The sequence below is a fragment of the Papio anubis genome, chromosome 17, assembly GCF_008728515.1.
Source record: "Papio anubis isolate 15944 chromosome 17, Panubis1.0, whole genome shotgun sequence".
NCBI classification, from domain to species: domain Eukaryota; kingdom Metazoa; phylum Chordata; class Mammalia; order Primates; family Cercopithecidae; genus Papio; species Papio anubis.
In genome coordinates, this window is record NC_044992.1 from 20,601,011 (window position 1) to 20,617,170 (window position 16,160).

The window sequence follows — 16,160 nt, forward strand, 5'->3', positions numbered from 1 at the left end:
CCGAGACCACCTGGACAAGACCACCTGGCCTCCCGCTATGTGGCAGCATAAACCAGTCCCCTGCCACCCCGGCCCACTTCACTTCCCTCGGTGACCCTGACCTTTCCTTCTTGGCTTCAGCACAATGAGAATCATGTAATTATTTCTATGCCTATCTCTCCACTGCTGCCTCTAGATGCTCCCTGAGGGCAGGGCTGATGTCTGCTGTATTTCCCCACCCACCCTGGTACTGAACATGGGGAGGTTTGAAATAAACCATCACTAAATGAGCTCAGTGAGGGAATGAACAATCAATGCAGAATCTCCCCTGCGTTCAGGATATACAATCAGGAAGACTGAGGACCACTGGCCTCCCACCAAGGGTTGGGTGCTCTCCACGTCTGATCTCATTAAATTGTCGCCAGAGTAGTGGGACAGTGGAGTGGTGAAGGCTTGGACTCAGCAGTTGGACTACCCAGGTCCGAATCTCAGCTCTCCACTTACTAACAGTGTGACTTTCTGTGCCACCTGTAAAATGCACACAGTACCTACCCCACATAGTAACTGATCATATACACACAGAAGGCTTGGTTTAGTGCCTGGTTCCTAGAGATCGCTCCCACACACCTCCTATTACCATAAACAACTCTGGGGTGTGGGTGTTGCCTCCCTCCTTGAACTGATGAGGGAGCTGAAGCTGAGTTGATGAACACATGCCCAATAAGAGGGGGAGCACGAATGCTCCAGAGCCTCCTTCCTGGGCTCTCCTCGGGTGTGGGACATCACCACAGCCACAGTCAGGTGGATCTTTGTGGGCGTGTGATCCAGGGAGGAGCTCATGGAGTAGAACCTGGGCTTCAGAATGGGGAGCCGGGAGAGCAGGAAGCCAGTAGACACCCACAGGGATGGGAACTCCTCCAGCACCTCCAGGAACGTGGGGCTATTGGTGAACTTCCACTTGGTGTACTCTGAGGGCAAGTGGAGGGTGATGTGAGTGATTCAGGGAGCCTGCCCCGCTTTGGGGAAAAGGCTGACACAACCCAGTATTCATTCATTCCTCCACTCACTCAACAAACAAGTCCATGTGCCAGGCACTGTCCAGGGTGCTGAGACTACCAAACTAGAGAAGAAATAGTTCCTGTCCTGGAGGAACTCAGTCCAGTACATTTATCTAACTTATGTGACCTCCACTATCGGCAACTCGTGGACAGGGGTCAAATTTTTGTTGCAACTTAATTTGGGGCAAGGCTTTGGAACCAATCAGACCTAGGTTTAAACCTTGGCTAGGTGTCCTCACTGCTATGGAATCTCGTCCCAATTACTTATGCTTTGTGAAACAAGGATAGCATTGCCTGCCTTGTGGGGATGTTATGGGAATTAAATGAGAAAGTATGTGCCAAGTTAGTACATTGCAGCCACAAAATAATGGTGGTGGAGGTAGTTGGAATCGATATAATTAGCTATAATGATGATGATAATAATGACAGTCAGTGCCTTTTGCAGACTTGGAACCAGATGGTTGCAGGTGAGTTAATGCATTCTCTCATTAACTTATTAATTCAGCTGTCTGTCTGTCACTCTGTCCATAATGCCCATTTATCCATTCATCCACACCATCCATCCCCCAATACATCTTAAGTGACAAATTTATTCCAGTTTTGGGGAAAGCAAAGGTGGATAAGAATGGCTCCCCTTTCTAGCTAATATTCAAGGCAGTGCACTTGGGTTGCATCCTGCAGACACTTGGAAAAACCCAGTTCATTCAACATAGTTGTGTTGTGTTACATGGGACAGTGGATGATGCCTGGCTTCCCACCAGCCTTTGACAGGTCTCACTTTGGGAACCCGGGTGGATCCCTCTTGGGAGTTAAAGACCAGCTCTGGGCTCTGGCTCCCCACATGCTGGGACCCTCCACATATCCCCTGCCCACCAGCCCTGATCTTCACCTGGCACACGGCCTCCAGCCTGTGTCTCTCAGGCTCTTCTATGGCCACCTGGGCCAGCTTTTGGAGCAGCAGCTGGGCTGGGGGGTGGTGATATCCAGGAAGTAGGTGAGGACTTGGCTGAGTGGGCAGCAGGGCAGCCTCTTGTCACTGAACCGGTAGCTGTCTGGATGGGGAAGGAAGATGTCAGGATGGAAAAGGGGCCCCATTTGGGATTCTCAGAAGGTAGCGAGGCCCCCAGGGCAGACACCCCCTATTCTCCAGCTGCAGGGGAAAAGAGGCTCTGAAGTCCTGGCTCTATGAGCAAAAGGCAGGAAGGAGGTGGCGCACAGAGAAAGGATTGCCAGGAAAGGCTGATCACCAGCCCCCCAAGGGGCACTAAGTTGGCATGGTCCTGATGAACTAACCATGTCCTTCCCTGGCCCAGACCTGAACTTTAGCAAGACACCCATTGGCGATCTACAGACTCACAATGAGTAAATCCACCAAAGACTAATGGATACCTCACAGGCCAGTTGTTCACTCAGAGAAAAGCCCATGACTGCAGTCCCCTGGGTGCTGTACCAAGAAGTGCTGGGTGAGCAGAAGATGAGCCCAAAGGCAAGTCCCAGGGAGTAGCATGCAGGGCAGTCACAGCACAGACCCTGGGGCCAGAAGACATGGGTTCAAACCCTGGCTCCCCACTTTCGAGGTGACTGAAGCCTCTGGGCCTTGGGTTCCCTCCGTGTGAAACAGATCTGACACCAAAACCTATCTTGCTGGGTTAGCATGAGCGCTGAATGAAATCGTGCATATACTAGTTGGTGCTGTGGCCAGGTGTGGTAGCTCACACCTGTAATCCCAGCACTTTGGGAGGCTAAGGTGGGTGGATCACAAGGTCAGGCATTCAGGACCAGCCTGGTTGACATAGGAAACCTCGTCTCTAATAATAATACAAAAATTAGGTGGATGTGGTGGTGGGCACCTATAATCCCAGCTACTCCGGAGGCTGAGGCAGGATAATCGCTTGAACCTGGAAGGCAGAAGTTGCAGTGAGCCGAGATCATGCCACTGCACTCCAGCTTGGGCGACAGTGCAAGACTATGTCCAAAAAAAAAGAGTTGCTGCTGTGCCTGGTAAACAGACTCCCTAAATATTAAGTAAAAATATGAGCATGACGTTATTTCCATTCGACCAGGGTCCTGATGAACCATATCCATCACCCTGCAGTCACAAGGACATGTCTCCTCGTCCTCACTTTCTCCTGGATGGTGGGGGACACTGCCAGGCTCTGCCTCACTGATCCCACTTTTTTAAAATTTTTTTGAGACGGAGTCTCTGTCACCCAGGCTGGAGTGCAGTGGGGCAATCTCAGCTCATTGCAACCTCCTCCTCCCAGATTCAAGTGATTCTTGTGCCTCAGCCTCCCAAGGGGCTGGGATTACAGGTGTGCGCCACCATGCCCAACTAATTTATTTTTTTATTTTTAGTAAAGATGGGGTTTTGCCCTGTTGGCCAGGCTGCTCTCAAACTCTTGACCTCAAGCGATCCACCAGTTTTGGCTTCCCAAAGTACTGGGAATACAGGCGTGAGCCACCACGCCTGGCTGATCCCACTTTCTGACTTTGGTCACTGCATTGAGGGAGATACACTGGCGGTGTCATTATCACTGGAGAAAGTAAGGCCAGGGAGCCATGCCTGTGCCTGGGACTGTTTACACAGCTGCTTTCACATAAGATTTTGGCAGCCCACCCTCTCAGCAGGAAGGACAGGGATGGTTGTCACCAGCAGGCCCAGGCCTAGCCCCTCAGTCAGGTGGGGTGGCTGGAGGATGCCAGGCAGCACTGGCTCCCCGGCCCAGGGCTCACTGCTCTCATCCAGGGCCTCCAGGCGCACTGTCTGGTGGGGTGCGGGGCCGTCCACCACTTGCTCCAGGATGTCTTGGACCAGGGCCGGCTGGTTGCCTGGACAAACCCCAAGGTGCTTCCCTGGCAGGTAGTTCAGGCCTTGGCCCTCCTCACAAGAGAATTCCACCAGGATGCTGGTGTGGCTGGGAAAGGAAAAAGAAGCCTCAGGTGGGTCATGTGCCCTGGCTCATACCTGTAATCCCAGCACTTTGGGAGGCCAAGGTGGGCAGATCACTTGAGGTCAGGAGTTCAAAACCAGACTGGCCAACACAGTGAAAGCCCTTCTCTACCAAAAATACAAAAATTAGCTGGGCGTGGTGGCGGGCACCTCTAATCCCAGCTACTCCAGAGGCTGAGACAGGAGAATGGCTTGAGCCCAGGAGGCAGAGGTTGCAGTGAGCCAAGATCACGCCACTGCACTCCAGCCTGGGTGACTGAGTGAGACTCCATCTCAAAAAATAAAAATAAAAAAAGAAGCCTCAGGTGATGTTGCAGAATTTCTTCCAGGGCTCCTGATGGGCAGGTGAGATTCCCCAGGAAATGTGCCCTCCTTTCATTTTCCTGGCTGGTTCCACAAGCCTGAGCCACCACCCTGAGCTTGGGATGAGGCATTCCCACAGGCAGGGGTGCTTGAGAGGGCCCTGGGAGCTTCCCTCTGGGGAGGAGGGAGCCCACCCCTTCCCAGTAGCCCTCTGAGTCCCCCCAGTGCTTGGCCACAGCCTCTGCCTGGAGAAAGTATCCCCCTTGGAGATACATGGACATCAGAAGAAACCTTTCCTTGTCACTAGGACAAAGCCTGTTCTTATTAGAACCAAGGGCAGTTTTCCTAATGCACGCGGGGAGGACCGCACAGATCAATGAAACCTGCAGATAATCCACAAGGCTCGTTTCCCAGAGCTGGGAAATGTCCTTCCCTGCCAACACTTTTCCTGAAAGTTCTTCAGAATGAGTCAAACAGTTTAAGTCTGTCTTGCACTCTCCTTTTAGTGAAAGAGTTCAATGAGGAAGGAGAGGAAGTGGAGCAGATGCTTAGTGTCCAAGCTGGAAAAGTGGCCCGTGGTTAACCAAGAGTAGATGTAAAAGTACAGGTGGCCGCGGGTTACCAGGTGGGCCGGTCCTACTGACAGTGCGGCTGCTAATGCCAGCAGATGCTCCTCCCCTCTTCCTTCAACGACTGATTTCTTCTGGCCTTTCATTCATTAAAATAAAATGGACAGAGCATCACCCGAGAAGCCCTGCACTTTCCCTTACCTGGATGTCGGACTCTGTAGGTTCTGCAGAGATTTGAGCCTCATGGTGAACACATTCTTGGCGTGCATGCTGCTGAGGGCTGCGAAGGACACAGAGACAGTGAAACGGCAAAGTGGCTCTGGAGCGTGGGTGGCGGAAGCCCCCACATGTCTGAGTCAGTGACACCTGGACAGTACCCTTGGGGCATGCTGCTGAGGTGACCGTTGGGGTTTTCTTTACTTTCCTTTTATTCCACTGTTTCTGAATCACAAATAAAGATCCTTGGTCTCATACAGGGCAGCTGTGTTGCTTCCAGGTGTTGGGAAATTCAATTTAGTTACCTAAAATGAAAAGCCCCAGACATCTCCATGGCTTGGGACCCACAGGAGAGCATCGCTGACATTGGGGAAATCTTAAATATGTAGAAATCTTCAGGACTATCTTAGTCAGGGCACAGGGCACAGCACCCCGGGGTGCAGAGCGGAGAGTTCACCACTACAGCCTGGAATCACCTCTGCGACGCCTTCTTCACGACCCTTGGCTGCCTTTGCGGCTGGAAGGCGGGGGCTCAGACCCCAACACGGCCACAGGCTAGCAACGTGCTTCACCTCCCTGAACTGCAATTTCTCCTTCTGTGCCTTTCTCCCAGGAGGAGTGTCCAGGCTCACTTAGCCCATGTGGGCCAGGAGCCCCGCACAGTGCCCGGCACACAGTAGGCCCTCGGCAGATGCTGTCCCCTTCTCTCTCCACCACCCTCCTGGGGCTCCCTCCTGAAACAGCCTCCCTCAGCGCCTTGAGTCTTGCACCCTAACAGGCTCTTGCATGCAGTGAGAGGGAGGCGCCCAGGCCAGCTGTCTCTGTTCAGAAGGAGACCCGGGGGTCTCCTTGACCGTGGGCTCAGGGCTCAGACCCCAACACAAACAAGCCCTGTGTGTGCAGAGAAGCAGGTACCTTTGCTGAGGTCCAAAGGCTGTGAGTCCTGCACGAGCCTGTAGTGGTGTGGGTACCAGGTCACACTGGAGGTGTAGAGCTTGGGGATCTGAATGTGCTGTTTGCCTCGGACATCAAACGTCTCACAGGCTGCCTGGAAGAAGGTGGAGCAGACTGGGGTTAACGGTCAGCAGCAGCAGCATCCGCACCACCGGGGCTACCACTTTTTAGGCCCTTACCATGGACCAAACACTGAGCCGTGGGCTTCATGTGAGTTCTAAGCACACTTACCTGATAGGGTGACAGCAAGGATTCAAAGAGGTGCCTGGGCTTGGCACATAGTAGCTGTTGCTACTATTATAAATATTGCTTTGTTTTTGTTTTGAGACAGGGTCTCACTGTGTCACCCAGGCTGGAGTACAGTGGTGCCATCATAGCTCACTGAAGCCTCAGCCTCCCCGCGTTCACGCAATCCTTCCACCTCAGCCTCCTGAGTAGCTGAGACTACAGGTGTGCACCACCAAGCCCAGTCAACTTTCTGTATTTTCAGTAGACACTGGTTTTGCCATGTTGCCCAGGCTGGTTTCAAATTCTGGGACTCAAGTGATCTGCCCACCTCAGCCTCCCAAAGGGCTGGGATTACAGGCAGGCGCCACTGTGCCCCGCCATTATGAATGTCAGTGTTGACATCATCTTGTTGTATCCTCATGCCCACACGGGGAGAGGTCTGATTGTCCCCTTTTCGTGTTGTGAAACCACATGGAGGAGGCCCGGGCTTTGGAACCAAGCCTGACCCGACGCACACTGTTGCTCCTAAGCACCACTGCTGAGTGATGCACTGCATGAGTGACGAGTTACCTAAATTGCTGAGTGATGCACTGCATGAGTGACGAGTTACCTAAATTACTGGAGCCAACCATTGCAATAAAGAGCTGTGGAGATACTGAGTGGATCCAAAGTGGATCCGCCACTGTGTGGTGCCTGTGCCCAGGCTCTCTATGGCTGAACAGACACAGTAGTTAAGAGGCGATCTAGGTAGTCAGTGGGGGAAAGATGTTAAACTAGAAGCTCCCTAAGGGCAGGGGGGGATCTGTGCCTCCTCTTCCAGAGTGGTGTGCACAGGTTGGAGCTCTTCTGGGGGGCTGAGGGAGAGCAGCAGTGACCTGCGCCCTCAGGCCCGTGGCCCTGGCCCATGTCTGGGACCACATCTACAGGACCACGGGCAGAGGTCATGGCACCTGGGATGTTCAGCACAGATGTCCTAGGCATGAATGCTCCCTGTCATGTCCCTGCTGTGGAGCAGCTCTGGCTGGGAACCGACCTTGAAGGTTTGCACGGCCCTGCTGAGGAAGGCATCCTCCTGCCCACTGAGCTCATCCTCTTCCCACGTCAGGGTGAGCTGAGAGGCCCCCAGGTGGGACAGCTTCTGGTTGAAGTCATAAGCAAAGGCGCAGAACTGAGGGTACATGCTGGAGCTGAGGACAAACACGGCATACCTGCCCGAGGATGCACACAGATTCATGTCCCATGCAAGCAGCACCTGGCACCCAGCACCCAGCACCAACAGCCTGGAGGGCCAGCCCCAGACTCTCCCCCTCCAGCTGGAGCATGGAGTTGCAGCCCCTTCCAGTCCTCCCAACCCCCCAGCCTTGTCACCAACTCCTATGACCACCCCATGCTTGGCCTGAAGACCTGTGAGAGGGACTGGGTTTCCGTGGCTTGACCCGTGACACATTCCGAGGGCAAACCTCTGAGCCAGGGTCCCTCTGTGCCTGGTCAGCTCTGAGAAGACCCCGTGTCTACACCCAGTTCCTTCCCCTGAGCCAGATTTTGGGTCCTCAGGGCAGGGTTAGAAGGTATAGGAGGAGGAGGGAAAAAGCTTTACCTGAATTTGTTGGTGAGCTCTTTCAGCATGAAGAGGGATTTCTTCAGTTTCTAGAAACAGAGGAAATGACAGAGTTCTCAGGCCAGGATGAATAAAAACACTGTTTTTTCCTTTCCTTGGGAAACCTGGCCACAGCAGGCAGGAGAAGGTTCACAGCCCACAGTGGAAGTTGGTTTACGTGTGGGGCCACCTGGCCAAGGACCTGGTTGTCAGGTGACAAGTTTAGCCTGTCTCTCACTCCAGCTAAACTGTAGCAACTCGTGTGGGCCCTGCCCCTTGGTGGGAGACCCAGAACAGCCTGGCCTCCTCCCATCCAGCCCTGGCAGAGGGGGCCTGCCTTATAGCAGGGCATCTCCAGAGGGCCTCCTAATGGGCCGTGATTCTCTTCTGGTTTGGAACCTGGTAGAAGCAACAGCAAGTGGTCCTATAGTCTCTGAAATCAGGCTGGCTCTCCAGGAACCCAAGACGATCCCAGGAGGTGTGTGACCCAGCAGAACTAGCGTCAAATCCCATGGTGAGTATTTACTCCCTTTTCATAATTTATTTTTTAGTTCTTCCCCTTCAATTACATTTTCATTCTTCTGAGCACTGGAGAGACAGTCTCGAATTGGTGCTAATAGACCTTTAATACCTCTCTCATTGCCTGTCACTCTTTTTAAAAAACAAAGAAAGAGCAGGCCTTGGTCAGGGAATAGTATCTAGCTAAAATTCATTAACTTCGTTTTGTTTTTATTGAATTTGTGTTTTGCTGCTTTCTATTTGTGAGAGTGATACAAGTTTCCTTTAAATGTGAATTTGTAAATACAAACAGGTAGGTCATTCACAGAAATATATTAAATATATCATAGGAAAGGTGGCCCTCCCATATGGCAATAATTATGATGGAGGCCAGCAAATGACCTGAGTGACCCAGATGGCCTGAGCACTGACTCCCAAATGCCCTCTGTAGGATGTGCTGCATTCCCCAGACCCTTTCCTTGGTCCTCCCACACCCTACCATCCCCTAGACCAATCAAACCTCAGGCCACCCACCTCTTCATTGCTGGCGCAGTCTCCATTCCCAGATGTGCTGGTCACCACCAACAACAGCTATGCCTCGTCCAGGCAGCTCCTCCAGCCTGTACTTGTCCATGCAGAGAACCTGGACGGTACCCAGGTGGACATCAGCCCTCAGCTCCCAGTAGATGCTCTGGCCTTCCTCCCACACCTCTCTCAGGCCAGGGCTCCTGTGCTCATCTGTCTCTTCCAGTGCCTGGCACAGGTGTGGCATGGAGGAGGTGACTGAACAGATTTGAACACACATCATCCTCAATTCTCCTTCCCTGCTCAAGCCCTGAAACTAACCCATCAGGAAGCCCTGGATGCTCTGCCTCTAAAACACTGCCTATCCTATGTCTAAACTCCTCTCATCACGTCCACTGCTATTTGCAATTCTGTGTGTGTGGAAATATTTCCACAAAATTGGAATGAGCAGGTCACAGCTGCGCCTGGAGGGAATGGCCGGGGAAATGTGCCCTCGCCTTGCTGTTCTATCCAGGCCCACCCAACTGAGGATGGGGGACCTGCCACCACCCTCCTGGCAGTTCCGGACTCCTGGGGGCTGGCAGGGGAGCACCCAAGAGTGTTTTCAGTGACCGGACTGACCTGGTCATCAGTCAGTCCCATCTTGGCCTAGGCCTCTACGTGGCATAGATCACAGCTCATCCCTTCGTGGCATTACACTGGCCTGTGCCGTGTCCTCAGGGTCACATCCGTCTCCCAGAAGCCGTGCGACCCTGGAAAACCCATGAACCTGTCTAACAGTCAGGTTCCTCCTCTGTGCATTGATAATGACTTTGATGCCTGGTTTGCAGGGTGCTAGGGGGGTAGAGGGAGGTGTACGCTGGAGAGCTCCTTGAGGGCAAGGCCTGGCTCTGTGTCACTCACTGTCAGATTTACAGCCTGGGGCTGGCCCAGCATGTGGCCACCATTCCCTAAGAATTGGATTTGCTTCATCAGTGCTAAAGGCAGGGGCTAGAGCTTAGACAGACCCCCTGTGTCCTGTCTTCTTTATCTGCAGCTTACTCATTCTTGCCCCTTTCACATGCACCCTGCAGAGCAGGTGTTCACTGAGCTTCCACAAAATTCACTAGAGCAGCTGATGGATATTGAGGCCTGAGGTCACCTGCCTGGGTCTCTGGAGTCCTCAGGGTCTCCGTGTGGCCCCCGGGGTCTGACACTGAGGACACACCTGTAGTTTGCTGATCCCAGAGGGAGGGGTATGTGCCACCTGCGGTGGGGAAGATGTTGGGGCATGGCAGGTGGCTCCTGGGACTGCCCCCCAGGGTTCAGACAGGCTAGGGGTTTCCTGCCACACACCCTCATCCAGGGCTGTTGGGCCTGGGATACAGCCCCCAGTCAGAACTCAGGTGGGACGGGCCTTGGCTGTCACCCAGCTCCCTTGCCACTTTACATGGGGACCTGTCTCCACAGTGGGTGATTGGGCCCGGACGTGGGTCACCCTCAGCCCTCCTGGGCTGCTCAGTCCATGCCAGGACTGGCTGTTCCCACACCTGGCTGAACTCTTGGCTCTGGCTCTGGGCCCGCGGTCCTGCCTGTGCCCTCTCCCTGAATGCTCTGGGGGTCAGAGACACTGATTCCCTCGTCTCCCTGGCTCAAGCCTTGTTGTCCTGGCACCCTTGGAGGGGTCTGCAGGAATGAGGGGCCTCTGCTGCTCTCTGAGGCTGTCAGTGCTCACAGGGAGGGGTGGGGGCTCCCACAAATGGGTCTGGCTCCTCCAGTGCCTTTGAGGGCCCTGTGAGGGGAAGAGAGGGCCACCGTGGACAGTGGGGGGGGCTTGTTGGAGGGTCTTGCCCACATGCCCCTCCTGCGTGCACAGCATGTCCAGTACACTGAGCGCCTGCCCTGAGGACTGGTGGGTCTACTGTACATTCTTAGAGTCCGGGAGGAAGAGGAGGAAGAAAAGGTGAAGAGGAAGGTCCAGGTAGTAGGGTTGGGGGTCCTGGGCACTCCTTCACTATTGACTGCCCCAGAGGGTAACTCTGGTGGGGACCTGGTACTGGAGTCCACCTGGGGGTGGCAGGTCCCCATGCTTCCTTGTTAGTTTCTTCATAGAAGTCCGAAGGTGTTTCAGAACAGGATCATCGTCCAGGGCCCAGGTATGAAATAACTGGTCCTGAAAACCTGCCCACAGGCCAGACCTGGACGTCTTCATGAGGCGCTCTAGAGACAAGGTGGGCATCAGGCCAGAAGAGTTCCCTGGGAGAGGTCAGAGCCCACAACCCATGGCCACTTCGGTCTCCCACTGGGCAATGCCGGATCCTTTCGTGGCCACTCCAGGGGTCCAGATATATACAGAAGGCTGTGGCTAGGGGGGTAGCCAGGGCAAAAAAGTGCTCACTACACTCCCGACTTTCATCTGCATCATGTAGGGAATGGGCTTGGTGTCATTGTGCACTGCTCCAGCCCTCCCGGACAGACCTCCCTCTGGGCCAGAACAGAGGATCATGAGGACAGTGTGAGGAAGCTGCCCTCGGGACAGTCAGGGTCTGACCCTAGTGCTCCCCAGGCCCCACTGGCCACATGTGGACTTACTCCTCTGAACCTTAAAGGCAATGCTTGTTATTGCCATCAACACCTGTTCCCCTTCCAGCAAATACATGTCCCACAGGTGCAGGGTGAGCCCAAGAGAGATCTGTGGGGACAGCAGGCACGGGAGAACCTGGCCCTTCCAGGCCGCGGCTGGTGGCTCGAGCTGCGCCCATTGGGGCTTCAGTCCTCAGAGTCAGTGACCTTCCCCATGAGGGTCACCTGACCCCTCCAGGACACTGGGTCAGACAAGGTCTTGCAGCTCCTCATGGCGGGCACTCATTTCAGTGGGGAGGTGGTTTCTGGAGAGAGGGGCTTGCCCAGGGCTTGATGCTTCCCTGAGACCTCCTAAGTCAGGTCCTGGCCCAGTCCACCCATGAGCCACTACACCCGGCTTGGGTTTTTAAGATTAAATATATGACTTCAAAAGAAAGTTAGTGCTTGTAGTGGACACTCTCATGTCTTCTGGAAATTGAATTCACTTGTCCTCCACCTGGGTATATGGGTGGACAATTTGGAGAGGTGCTAAGTGAGGATATTCTCTGCCGTATTCATCTTTCTCACCAGTTTCTTAGATCCCCTTCTGCTGTAGTTTATTCAATACTCTGCCAAAATGGAATAATCACAGAAAAGTCCTCATTACTCATTAGTGTGAGGTTTTAACCCCATCCATCTATGGACCACTAGATATCTGAAAACCATAAAAAAAAGCAACAACTAAAATGTTTTCATTTATTTCCCCTTACTTCAATGGGTATTCAAACGAACTCTTCAGAAATAAGTTAGCTATAGCCAGACATAGACACTCATGCCTGTAATCCTAGCACTTTGGGAGTTGGAGTTTGAATTGCCTGAGCTCAGGGGTTTGAGACCAGCCTGGGCCAAAAACCCTGTCTCCACTAAAAATACAAAAAATTTGTATTGGTGGCACAGGTCTGTGGTCCCAGCTACTCAGGAGGCTGAGGCAGGACCTCCTGAGGCAGGAGGGTCAGAGTTTTTAGTGAACCAAGATCATGCCACTGCACTCAGTCTGGGTGACAGAGCAAGACCTGTCTCAAAAAAAAAAAAAAAAAAAGAAAGAGAAAGAAAGAAAGCAGTTAACTAGTAGTAGGGGGAATATCCTGTGGTAACATCTGTACTTATCAAAAGATAAAGAAAAAGACAAGAAAAACGCTGTCTCTACTAATAATTTAAAAATTACTGGACATGCTGGCACACACCTGTAATCCCAGCTACCTGAGAGGCTGAGTCACAAGAATCCCTTAAACCTAGAAGGTTGAGGTTTCAGTGAGCTGAGATCGTGCCAATGCACTCCAGCCTGGGTGACAGAGAAAGGTTCTGTCTCAACAACAACAACAACAAAAATTACTAGCATGTCAAATAAATTACATAGATTGCACTGCTTTGGGCTGGCCTTTATTTAGCAAGTAAACAGAATGAGGAATGTTCTTTCTATGCATTTCCTATGTTCTTTGTGCTTCATGAACTAATACTTCTGTTACTCCTTTAAGGAAAAACATTTCCTAAGAAATCAGCAGGTCACAGGAGGGTCAGAGGTTTTAGTGAAACGAGATCATGCCACTGCACTCAGTCTAGCTGACAGAGCAAGACCTGCAACTGGCTTTGTAGAATTACTTCAGCCTAACCCTCTTTTTAAATAAGAAACCTAAGGCCATGAGGATCAGGACTGGATGTGTATTCTAAAGCATCTTGTTTGATGCCTAGGTTGGAAGAATGTCACTATGAGTCAACTAAGCAATAACTAGAATATTATTTATTCCAGAAAGTTTTCTCTTAACTCTGTAGTTTCAGAACCTCAAGGTCTGTGAATCATTACCCATCTATAAGATGAATCAAATTTAACTAAATGCTAGTATTGTGAAGAGTTAGTTTTTTTCCATTTCTGTTTACTTTGATACTATCCTGATAAACATATGAATATAATGAGTATGGAATAACCAGTAGTAGAGATTGCTCTCGCCTTCATTCATTCATTTGACCAATATTTAATGAGCATCTACTATGTGCTGGGCTCTGTACTAGGTGCTAAGCATATATGTGTGAATAAGACAGAGGCTGTTTTTTCTCCCCTCACAGAGCTTCAATTCTATTGGCCTATCGCTCTTTCTCATATATTTGGGAAGGGAAGATTTATATTAGTAGTCTACAGAGCATCTATTTAATCTTTTTTTTTTTTTGCCACACCCAGGCACTGTCACAGGGCAGGACAAAGTCTTCAGTAAGATTGGAGAGCATGGTCATTGCCTGGGCATTTATCTGTGTCCAGTATATCTCAGGTCTGTATTGAGCTGCTCATATGCTAATACATTCCACCTGATTAAGGTTCGTGGTGTTTTAGAAAAGGCAAAAGAAACGCTCCGGACAGGCAGGTTCAGAACCTGTCAAACACAAATTTCACTTGTAAAAATAGATTTCTCACTATTCAGATTTGAAAAGGCAATTTAATACAATTTTACCAAACAAAAAGATGGTTGCATATTATAAGTGGAAATGTAGAAGATTAGTACCACAGCATGTAGGACATGGCTGTATATGTTGGATTTAAAGCCAGTTCCTGAGTATTCAGTAGTTTGTTAGCCAATCTATGGATTTTTTTTTTTTTTTTTTTGAGGGAGTCTCACTCTGTTGCCCAGACTGGAGTGCAGTGGTGCGATCTCGGCTCGTGACAACCTCCACCTCCTGAGGTTCAAGCGATGCTTCTGCCTCAGGCTCCCGAGTAGCTGGGACTACAGGCATGGGCCACCATGACTGGCTAATTTTTGTGTTTTTAGTAGAGATGGGCTTTCACCATATTGGCCATGCTGGTCTTGAACTCCTGACCTTGTGATCTGCCCGCCTCAGCCTCCCAATGTGCTGGGATTACAGGCGTGAGCCACCGCACCTGGCCAATCTGTGGATCATTTAAAACTCAATTTTATTTCCTCTTGGTAACAGTCAAGGAAAGAAGAGAGAACTTAATTTTGAAGATGAAGGAAACATAATTCCTTTGGGGTGAAAATTTAAAAGGTTGTTTCTCACAGACCCTATAACATAATCCATAATTCCTTTTATGGCACCTATTAATTACCTTCTTATTTTAAGTATGTTTTAAAGGACTCTATTTGAGTAATGGGTTTCCTTTAACTGAACTTCTTTTTAGTTCTGATCTAATACCCCTTTTAAATGGATCAAGCCAAGACAGAACTGAACAACTTTTGGCAAGGGTAAGAGATTTCTGTTAAATGGCTATTTTGCAAATAACTGTGGACTTCTTAGATAGGATCCTGGATTATATTAAGACAGATATGTTTAATGAAATTATGCATTCCATTCAAGATGTGTGCCTCTCCAGGCCACCTGAATTTTGATGACAGCCATTCTCAGGTCATGTGGTGTTATTTTGGTCTTTATGGATTATGTGGGTGAAATGTTAAATTCTTACTTGCCTTCTTTTTTTTTGAGGTGGAATCTTGTTCTGTCACCCTAGCTGGGATGCAGTGGCACGATCTCAGCTCACTGCAACCTCCACCTCCCAAGTTCAAGCGATTTTCCTGTCTCAGTCTCCCAAGTAGCTGGGATTACAGGCACCTGCCACCATGCCCAGCTTATTATTATATTTTTAGTAGAGATGGGGTTTCACCATGTTGGCCAGGCTGGTCTTGCACTCTGACCTCAGATGATCGGCTGGCCTCAGCCTCCCACTTACTTGCTATCTTGTTTGTTTTTTGTTTTGTTTTGTTTTGCTGTCAACCAAAGGGCATATAGGCAGAAAATTTGCTTTTAGCTGTTTATAGCGCTTTGTAAAATATTTTTATTTTTTTCCCTTTCTAGCTTATGAGGTAAATAATAAAATGGCCGTATATATCAACAGTGCAGATATCCCCTCTTTGACTGCGGCCCTGATGCACTCATTATAGACATAGAGACATATTGCAGGTAATATACTGGACTCGAGACTTTTTTGTTATCACAGGAGTTTTTGTCTTGTTTTGTTTTTTAATTCCTGTATAGGATATGTGCACATGTATTTAAAAGGACAAAGAGTAAAATCTGAGAAATAAATGCCATGCTATAGGGACTTGTTTTACTTTTTTGTTTTTTATTTTTATTTTTTGTCAGCATTATAAAATTCTGAAAATATCTAATAGCTCTTGCTATTTCCTGGCGAAGTTGACTAATATTCATCACTGGGTAATATACTTCCATTCTGGGAGACCTAGCTAGCTAGCTGTAACCGTGAACTAGTCAATGGTCATGTATAGACAGTAACATTGTGGGTTAGAGTGTGCTTTCATCTGGCTTTGAAGATGATATGGAGGGGGAATGATTTACTATACTTACTATATTGTTTGAGAAAACATTAAATGAGTATGTACCAATAAAACTAAATAAACTCTTAAAGATTTATATGGAGCGTATGTCAAAAATATAGTAGTACAGGCCGGGCACGGTGGCTCACACCTGTAATCCCAGCACTTTGGGAGACCGAGGAGGGCAGATCACGAGGTCAGGAGATAGAGACCATGCTGGCTAACACAGTGAAACCCCGTCTCTACTAAAATACACACACACACACACACACAAAATTAGTCAGGTATGGTGGCGGGCACCTGTAGTCCCAGCTACTTGGGTGGCTGAGGTAGGAGAATGGCATGAGCCATTGCACTCCAGCCTGGGCGACAGAGCAAGACTCCATTCCCCCTCCCGCCAAAAAACAT

The 16,160-nt window shown here is 50.2% G+C and overlaps 1 pseudogene; it reads right to left on the minus strand.

Moving 5' to 3' along the window:
• Positions 1–6,554: 6,554 nt before the first annotated feature.
• Positions 6,555–13,698, minus strand: LOC116270954 (annotated as a pseudogene).
• Between the last annotated feature and the right edge of the window lie 2,462 nt (positions 13,699–16,160).